We start from the raw sequence: 9,176 nt of genomic DNA on the forward strand, positions 1-9,176 counted from the left end.
CGATCCGGGCTGATTAGTGAGTGCCCACCGCGTGTGAGCCTCGCCAGCCATTCAGACCCGACACAGCGTGCTGTCCTCCGGGTCACGGAGCTACAGGAGTACTTACCCACAGTGCCTGACGTATGGGCAGGCCTCAAAATACTTGAGCCAAAAAGAACGTAGAAAAAAATTCCATGTTCAGCATGATCCAGCATTGTTTATGTTATAAAAAGTAGTAGAGATTCCCAAAATGATCTAAAGTAAATTCAGAGAAGAAATACCACACCACCATTAAGAATCATGGTGCAGGTGAAAAATGGAAATGATCACAAGGTATTGTTCGGTTTAAATGTTTTTTTCTTAGAAGCTGGGCCTGGTGGTGCACATCTGTAACCCAAACTCAGGAGGATGAGGCAGGAGGCTCGCCATGTGAGTTCAAGGCCAGTCTGAACTGCACAGTGAGACCCTGTCTCAAAAAAAGAAGAACAAAGTTTGTTATAACGATTCCGATACAGTATAATGCGACTTTAAGGAAAGTGTAGGAGTGCAACATTCGCATTAGGGTTATGTGCAGCAGGCACGGACAGGGCTCTGACGGCCAGCACTGCCTCAGCCCAGGCAGTGCTCTCTCGGTGCCGCCTTCCCCTCTCCTGCGGGGCAGATTTCAGCTGTGCTCTGGTTCACAGGAGCCTGGAGGGAAGGTGGGAACCGTGGGCTCTGCCGGGGGGACCTGAGTGGCGCTGCAGTGGCCGGGTGTGGCAGGCTGGCTCCGTGCCCTCGGGGATAGCTCGTCCCTGCCCTTGCCTGGCTGGTCTCTGCCCTACACTATCGTGCGCCCCTGCTAGTCTCCCAGCAAGTCCTTTTCTGCTGAAATGAGCCAGGACCTGTTTCTGTTGCTGGGAACCAGAACTCTCCCATCCGAGTACTAAGCAGGCCCCACCCGGCTTGGCTGCCGAGATCAGGAGTTCTCAGGGTGGTGTGGCCGTAGACGGATCGTAACCAGAACATGAGTAAGGCGATCTGGTTGCACATAACGTGGGGGCAGTCGTGGCTCCTTCTGTGCAGGAGTAACTGGGACCCAAGTGAGGCCAACCTGCCGGTGGCCAGAGGCTGCTGGACATCTGGTTGGAAACCAGAATATCTCATTCAATAAATTACAAGGTCCTTAATTAATTTAATTAATTTGAAATAAAAAAATTTTTGAGACTTGCTATGTAGTTCAGGCTGGCTTCAAACTTAACGGAAATCCTCCTGCCTCAGCCTCCCAAATGTTGGAATTACAGCACGATGCCCAACTCCGAAATAAAAAATTTTAGTTGTTCCCAGATATCTAGGCGTTTCACAGTGTGACAGCTGTTGGTCGTTCTTCTTCAGTCTTTGGGACTTGAATTTATTTGGGATTTGGAACCATATGAGCATCACCATACATTAGAGCAAAGTGAGCAGCGACCCTCAGCTCGGTACCCTATCACACAGCGGCGTTGGTTGCAGGTGCCAGAGCTACCTCTGTGCACTTGCCCTGCTTGGATAAGTGTCCCCGAGGCACCGAAGGATTGGTCACCCGCTGGTGGCCCCAGAGGGCAGTGGTGCTGGCCTCGCGGGAGGAGGCCAGGTCGCCCCGCACCGCACACAGTCGTGCACACTGGAGGCTGGCAGCATGGCACGGCTGGTTTTCTTTCGGAAGTTTTCTCCGTGCCGTCTGCTGTTCACACGACTGCAGCCTTGGTACAGGGGGTAACACCCCGTCCATCAGGCGTCCTCGGCTTCTCAAGCCTCCGTGCGCGCCAAGCCCACACCGATGCGCGTCCCGAGCCGACGCACGCACGCAGCGACCCCAGAGGCTCACGGTTAGCACGGAGACGCGTAGGCGTCGTCGCCATGGTGATGCCCGGGACCCGACCCGACCTCACCGTTCTCTTGCTTCCCCACTGCTCCAGGACGCGGGTGAAGCCGGGAGCCTGGGCTGGCGCCTGTGGTCTCCAGTTTTCCACTGAGCCCATCGCCCGTGGGAGGAGCGTCGGCTTCGTAAGTGGGGCCGTGTCCGTGGACCCCCACCCGCCAAAGGAGGTCGAGGGCCTTTCGGGGTGCGAGACGGGCGGAGGATGTGGGGAAAGTCAAGGGATCCTCACATCAGGGCCGCAGTCACTGACAGTGAGGTGCACGGCGCAGGCCACCTCTCAGGAATGACCCGTGTCAGAGAGACCGTTTGTACCGAAGGACATCGGAAAAAGCTGCGACTCTTTCCCCGCTACACGTCCGCGTGAGGCTATATTGTCTTCATTCTCTTCACCCCAAACAAGGCAGCACAGCATGCTAAGGCAGAATCAGGTGAGAATTGGGCTTTCGTTTAAACCCGATATTAAAGAGATTTGCGAAACAATGCCACTCTTCTTAATTTTGTTTGGAAAATATATTGGATTTTATATAAAATATGCTATTGATGCTTGCACATAATTACTGTTGTTGTTATTGTTATTTGAGGCGGTGTCTCACTGTGCAGCACAGGCTGGCCTCAAACATGCAGGGATCCTCCTGCCTCAGCCTCCCAAGTGCTGGGATTACAGGTGTGCGCCACCACACCTGCTCTTTTTGTTTTCTTTGAAATACTGGGGATCAAACCCTGGGATTATAGATATGTGTCACCATGCCTGGCTCCTTTCCTCTTTCCTTTTTCTTCTTTTCTTTCTTTTCTTTCCCTCATTCTTTTTCTTTCTTCCCTCCTCTGCCTTCCTTTCTTCCTCCCTGCCTCCCTTTTCTATTTTTCTTCTCTCCTTCATTTTCTCACTCCCCTCCCTCTCTTCCTGTCCTTGTTCTCCTTTCCTCCTTTTCTCTCCCATCCCGTGAACACAGACCCTCTGGAGCAGTCCTTCGGTTGCCCAGTTATCAATACAAGTTCTTGACACCTGGACCAAGGAGGGACATTGTTTTGGCTCAGGGTCTCCAGGGATTCGGCAGGATAGCGTCGCCACCAAGCAAAAGCAGTGTGGAGGAGGGGACGGGCGGCGGAGCTCAGCGGCTGCAGCCGGGCATCAGGAAGCGGGCCCAGGGCGGCCTCAGGACAGGCCAGCAGACGAGGTGCCCAGGGCTGTGTCTGCAGCGCCCACTGGGCAGGTGTGCTCTGCAAGCCGGCTGGCTGACAGTCTTGTCAAGTTATTGTTGTTTAGCCCCGCTCAGCTAAGCAGAAGATTCCTCATGATTTCTAGTTGCATTTCTGTGACTTTTCATGAGGTTAAACTTTTTTTTTTTTTTTGATACCAGCGATCGAACTCAGGACCTTGTGCTTGCGTGGCAGGGGGCAGAGCCACTGAGCTAAATCCCTGACCTTGAGGTTAAATGTGGGGATCATGAGTATCGGTTGTAAGCACTGCTAACTCTAGTAACTCCATATGTGTTAAGCTTCTCCAGTTGAGCAGGTAGAGTGTTTCCTTTGTGGAATTCCTGAAAGTTACAGTTTCTTGTCTCTGACCTTTAGATGAGTGGTTGTCCGGGTTACTACTACCCATGGTGGGTTGTTTTTGTTGAGCTTGTTTGCTCTTTTCCTGTGTGACCTTTCAGTTACTTTTTTTTTTTTTTTTTTTGCTTTAAAAGGCCGGTGCTTGCCGGCAATAAACGCCGCCTTGATCAGGCTCTTGTCCTGGCGTCCTTCCTTTCTCTCTGCCCCATCTCCACCCCGCTGCTCTTTCAGGTTTGAGGCACTGCTGGACAGTGCTCTGCGTCGCCGGCTCACGACAGTTAAACATTTAAAAAAAAAAAATCTTTCGATGGTCTGTTTTGTCCTTGGTCCATTTCCTCCCCACAGTTTTCATCTTTACTTTCTTATTTATTAGCATTCCATGTGTGTTAGGGATGTTAATCCTTTATTGTCAGACATGTGACAAGTGTAATAATCACTTATCCACAATGCCAACAGCTAAAATCTCTGAAAAATAATTTTAAAAAGTAGGTGAAAATTTAAAATGGTTATACAAGAAAACATGGCCCCACTGACACATAAAGCTACTTTAAGCCCACATATTTTTATTTGTTTTTGAGACAAGTCTCACCATATGGCCCAGGCTGGTGTAGAACTCCTGGGCTCGACAGACCCCTGCCAGGCTCCTGAGGGCTGGCGCTATAGCTGTGCCATCCCTGCCCTGTTTGAGCCTTTTTACATTCTGCTTAATGTTTGTTTTGCTTTGGGCTTCTGTTACTGTTTGTTTTTGAGGCAGGGTCTCCCTATGTAGCTGTTTGGTCCAGTGTGGCCTCGAACTCACAACATTCCTCCTGCCTCAGCCTCCCCGAGTGCTAGGATTACAGGTGTGCACCACCATGCCCCACCCTGCCACTTACATGTTAATAGCTGTATATTTTCCTGGAAAAAGTGTGTTTGATTATAACAAGGTAGCCAAATCCCACTAGTGGTGTTTAGATAGAGAATTACCTTCTCGGAATGCTCTGAAACTGAGATGAAATTAAAACTTGTGGCTGTGTGTGACAGAAAGTATGGATTTCCAAAAGAGCAACGGGAACATCAATACGAACGGGCTGGATAAAAAAGCCCGTGATGCTGGGCCCGGAGGCACACACCTGTAGTCACAGCTGCTCAGCAGGCCGAGGCAGTAGGATCACTTGAGCCCAGGAATTTGAGGTCATCCTGGGCAACTAGGTGAGACCCGTCTTAAACAATGAATAGGAATTGAGGAGGGGAAGTGAGCTAAGGACGGAGAGAAAACGAGCCCAGAAGGGCAGCAGCGTAAGCGCCCGGGGAGCAGAGGAATCTGGCCTCGCTGGGCAGGTCAGGAGGGGCTTTTGGTGCCTCCAGGACTCAGGGCCAAGTCTCAGTTTCCTCTCAACAGCCTCTTTCCGCCAGCCGGATGGGCTCGCAGGCCTCCTTCCTGTAGTCACTCCGTGTGAGGCTGGGCAGTTTCCAGCCCCACTGGACCCCAGCAGGCCCGATCCTCCAGCACCACCTCTTCAAATGCAGCAACTACAACACTGCGTGTGGCGAGGACGTGGGCCGCTTCACAAATTCTGAAGCACAGGGGGCCAGAAAGAGGCGCTGGCTTCTTCCTGTGTCCGGGAACACTGGTGGGAATATTCGGAAAGTACTGGCCTGCAGGGCTGGTGGCACGTGTCTGTAATCCCGGCACTCTGGGAGGCTGAGGCAGGAGGGTTGAAAATTGAGTCCAGCGTGGGCAGCTTAGCGATTTAGCAAGAACTTGTCTCAAAGTAAAAAATTTAAAAAGGGCTGGGGAGGTACTTCAATACAAAGGCCCTGGGTTCAACCCCCAGTATCACAAAACAAAAACCAAAGTACTCGGCAGTGGTCAACCACGTCCAAAAGGGAGCCGAACTAAAGACTCTGGGTTTCCCTTACCCTGCTAGCTATGAAACCATTACGTGGGTCCCCAACAGAAGGAGAGTGCATCTGTCATTTTCAGTTGAATGTTCTCAGCCTTCAGACGCAGGCCTTTGTTCATTCTGTCACGCCTACATCGGCACAAGACAAAAGTTCATTTTCAGAGCCGTGTGGCGGGAGGCCTGTGCACAGTTCTGGTGACTGTACAGAAAAGCTGTGCGCCTTTTTCTTCGCACAGAAAATAATGTATCCAAGATGCTCATGTGGGCGTTCTGCTAGCGCTGGTGCTGTCTGCTTTCTCCCGAGAAACAGTGCACGTCGTTGGGATTGCTTAGATTTTGTCACACTACTTTTATTTCCCATTTAAAAGGCTTTTCACTAAGTGGGAGAAAGATGAGCTAATTTCTTGAGTATTTTAAATAGTTGTCATATATTCTAATCTTACCTCGAGGAAACATTTGAAAGTTCAGTGTAACATTAACATTATTCCGGCAAGTTGGTACGAACTAAAGAATACAAGATAAATACTTCAGTGTGGATTATGGAACCATTAGTTATGGCCAAAGTTCTTAGCCCTTTCCAAGCCTGAATGATTTGTGCACATTTTTAAAAAAATCACTTCTCTTCCAACACTACTAAATTGCACACTGAAAGTGGTTCAAGCTGCTAAGTTTTATATGTAAGTTACACCACATTTTTTTTCAAAGAGCCACCTAAATTTTTCAAAATTTGGAAGCATTCGTCTGACGGAGAAAGTACTTCTAGCAGCTATCCAAGAGACCTCGAGGGTTTGTTTCCGTGGAAACCTAGTCCTTCCTATGCTGCGTTTATAACCCTCCACACGATTCTCACAGAATCCGAGCGTGAGGAGAAACCTAGTCACCTGAGGCTTTAAGATGACAATGCACTGTCCCACGAACGAGCCCGCTGACTCCGGGGTTAGGCGAACCTCGGACGACAGCCCGGCACTGAGTTCGAAAGCAGCTGCTCCGTGACGAAATGCAGTCTGAGCCGGAGGCGCTAGAAAACGCGTTTCCAGACACGCTGGTCCCCACCCCGGCAGCCTCCCACCTAGAAGCAGCCGCTTCCATCTCCAGATCTCTTCCTCCTTAATCCTCCGTGCACTGCCACCCGTGAACTCTCCACCCACCCCGCCTCCCGGCCGCCGTCACCGACGCGGTCAGAAACCCGGCGAAGCGCCACGCACGCCGGCCGCGCGGTTTACTTCTCTGGGTTCTCTGGACCCTTTGTTCAACGCAGAACCTCTCCGGATCCCAACACGCAGCCTCAGGTGGACGGCTGTCCGAGCAGTCTCCCGCCGACTGCCTTCTTTTGCTGGGCCTTTCTCTCCCGCGACCCCCACCCCCACCTCCCTTTTTCTTAACTTCATCTTGGTTTAGCAATAGCTTCCCAGGAAAGGTTATACAAGAAACAGAATTAAGGACTGGAGCATTGAGAAAACTTTATTCCACCTACTTACACCAACTGAGGTTGCAGATTTCTCAGTTTGTAATGTATCGATCTATTTTCATGGAATTTCTGGCACTGGTACATTCAGAATGTCAGTCCGCTGTGTGGAACCTGTATCTGCTACTTTTTTCTTTTCCTTTGTACTGTAATGTACCTTAGTGTGGGTCTAGAGTGTTTTTTTGAGACGGGTTCTCCCCATGTAGGCCAGGCTGGCCTTGAACTCTCAGCAGCCTTCCGGCCTTTACAGTTCAAATCCTGAGGATGGAGCGCCCTTCTTTGCAGGCCCACACTGCCGTATGGATTGCAGTCCGGCCTCTTCCCCGGAGGTGTCCCTGGAAGGGCTGGTAATTCCTGGCTGTCCTGGCTTCACAGGGGACTGGAAGAAGCCGGGGGGCGTAGGACAGGTTTTGTTCATGGTGGCATTTCTGGCACTGCTGCTTCCTTGGTGTGTTACTTTGCTCTTGTTGCAGTGACAAAATACCCAGCACCCAAAACTACAGGGGAAGGGGTTGATCTGGCTTGCAGTTCGTAGAGGTTCCGGTCCATCATCAGCCGGCTCCGAGGCAGGGTGGACGGCAGCCAGGTGGTCACAGAGGAGGCACTGGCCGCGCAAGGCAGCATGAAGTTCTACAGCATCTTTGTGTCCCTTTTCTCTTATTCAGACTAAGTAGGGCGGGCAGCGCTCACATCCTTAATCCTCGCTCCCTCGAGCCTAGCACTGCACCGTGAATCATTCAGTTCAGTTTCACACTCTAGATCAAGCCTATCACCACAGGAGGCTTTGGGGGGACATCTAGACCCAAACCTTAACTCTTGCAGACCCCAATGTCAGCACTTTTTTGTACATGGGGATCACACTCCCGGACTTCATGCTTGTGAGGCCGGTGACACCAAGCTAAATCCCCAGCCCTCAGCTGTTACATTTTTGACAGAAGAATCTCATTTCCTTGTTAATCACAAGCCTGGCTACCGGCTTGCAGTCAAGAAACTTGGGTCCCTCTCTGTAACAGTCTCCATCCAAGAGAACCACCTCCCAAGGAAGCAGAGGGATTTAAAGGGTACTCAAGGCCAATGAAAAGTCCCCAAGGAGGAACAGAATTTGCTGGGAGGGGCGGCCGTAGCCCAGCGGATGGCAGAGGACTCTGGGACTGACCTCGGCGACAGCCAGGCCAGGCACCAGGGAGAGTGGCCCTTTAGGGTGCAGTGTCGGGGACAGGTGCGGCTCAGGTACAGAGCCAGTGGTGGCACTGCTCGGTATGGCAGGGCTGACGGCAGCTGACCTGGACTCCCTGAGAGCAGCGGTGACGCTGAAGTCTGCCTGTCCCAGTGACAAAGGCCAGATGGTGTGCCCAGTACCTGGAGCCTACAGCGGAAGTATCGCCTGGGAGGGGCGGTCCGGGGGCGCCTGCCATGGAAGCCAGTGATACACACCTGGAACTGCCTCAAGTCCACCGTGTCACAGGGTCAGTGATGGACGTGGGCACCACCAAGAGTAACCAGAAAGCCAAGGGAGACCAGATACTGTGCGCACCCGGCGGACCACGCCCTCTTCCCAACAAAATAAAACACACAGGCAAGTCTCAGAGGTCTGCAGATCCGAGACAAATCTCAGAAAACAAGGGCAGAGAAACGTGTTAAATGATGCTAAAGGGATTCCATAAGCAAACTGCAGGGACTCTATCTGGATGCCTTTCAAACAGTCTGGGGGTGAGTAGTACAAGCAGGGCACGGATGAAGCAAGACTGGCTCTGAGCTGATTCTTGTTGAAATGGACTGGTACTTGGGGTTCATTCAGTCTGCTTGAAATGTAATTAACATTTCCACAAAAATGATAAAAGATCTACACCAATCAATCACCACTTGAATTTAGCATGTGTTTTAGTTATCCTCCATCTAGACCTGAAGAAGTGCTGAGAAAGTACTTGAAAAACTACTTTGACACCAAGACAACTTTTACACTGGATAACATAGGACTCAGATGCGTAGAACGATGCAGAGTAACGTAAGCGAGACTGGTAATTCATTCCCTCTTAATTTTTCAGTCTACACAGTTAATACCTGCAGTTCAAAAGGCTAACGCATTAGCAAACAAACTACTGTACACATGGACATAGCATCACTGTTCTGCCAGGCACGCAAAATCAGCCTAATATTTCATCAAATAAACTTCAAGAAAGCCATTACATTTCAAAAATGTTTCCTTTTTATTCAGACATTAAACACATTTACAGCATGCAGGTTAACTTAAAATTATATGGCGTCTTCTGTAACTAATTACCTCTGAGTGTATTTTCAAGCACTGAAAACAAACCAACATATTCCACAGGTAGATTCGGACTCTCCTACCACATCATGTCAAATTGAGAGTTACAAAAAAAAAAAAAAAAAA

At 50.4% G+C, this 9,176-nt stretch overlaps 1 long non-coding RNA gene across 1 annotated transcript in view; it reads left to right on the top strand.

The window, feature by feature from the left end:
* The first annotated feature begins 1,859 nt into the window (after positions 1 to 1,859).
* The window catches only part of LOC104860207, a 10,952-nt gene continuing 3,635 nt past the window's right edge, over positions 1,860 to 9,176 (top strand). The window contains exons 1-2 of the long non-coding RNA XR_779611.3: positions 1,860 to 2,004; positions 2,149 to 2,307. This is a non-coding gene — a long non-coding RNA (uncharacterized LOC104860207). The remainder of the gene's footprint in view (positions 2,005 to 2,148; positions 2,308 to 9,176) is intronic.

This window comes from Fukomys damarensis, unplaced genomic scaffold (genome assembly GCF_012274545.1).
Source record: "Fukomys damarensis isolate Sample0158 unplaced genomic scaffold, DMR_v1.0_HiC HiC_scaffold_19, whole genome shotgun sequence".
NCBI classification, from domain to species: Eukaryota; Metazoa; Chordata; class Mammalia; order Rodentia; family Bathyergidae; genus Fukomys; species Fukomys damarensis.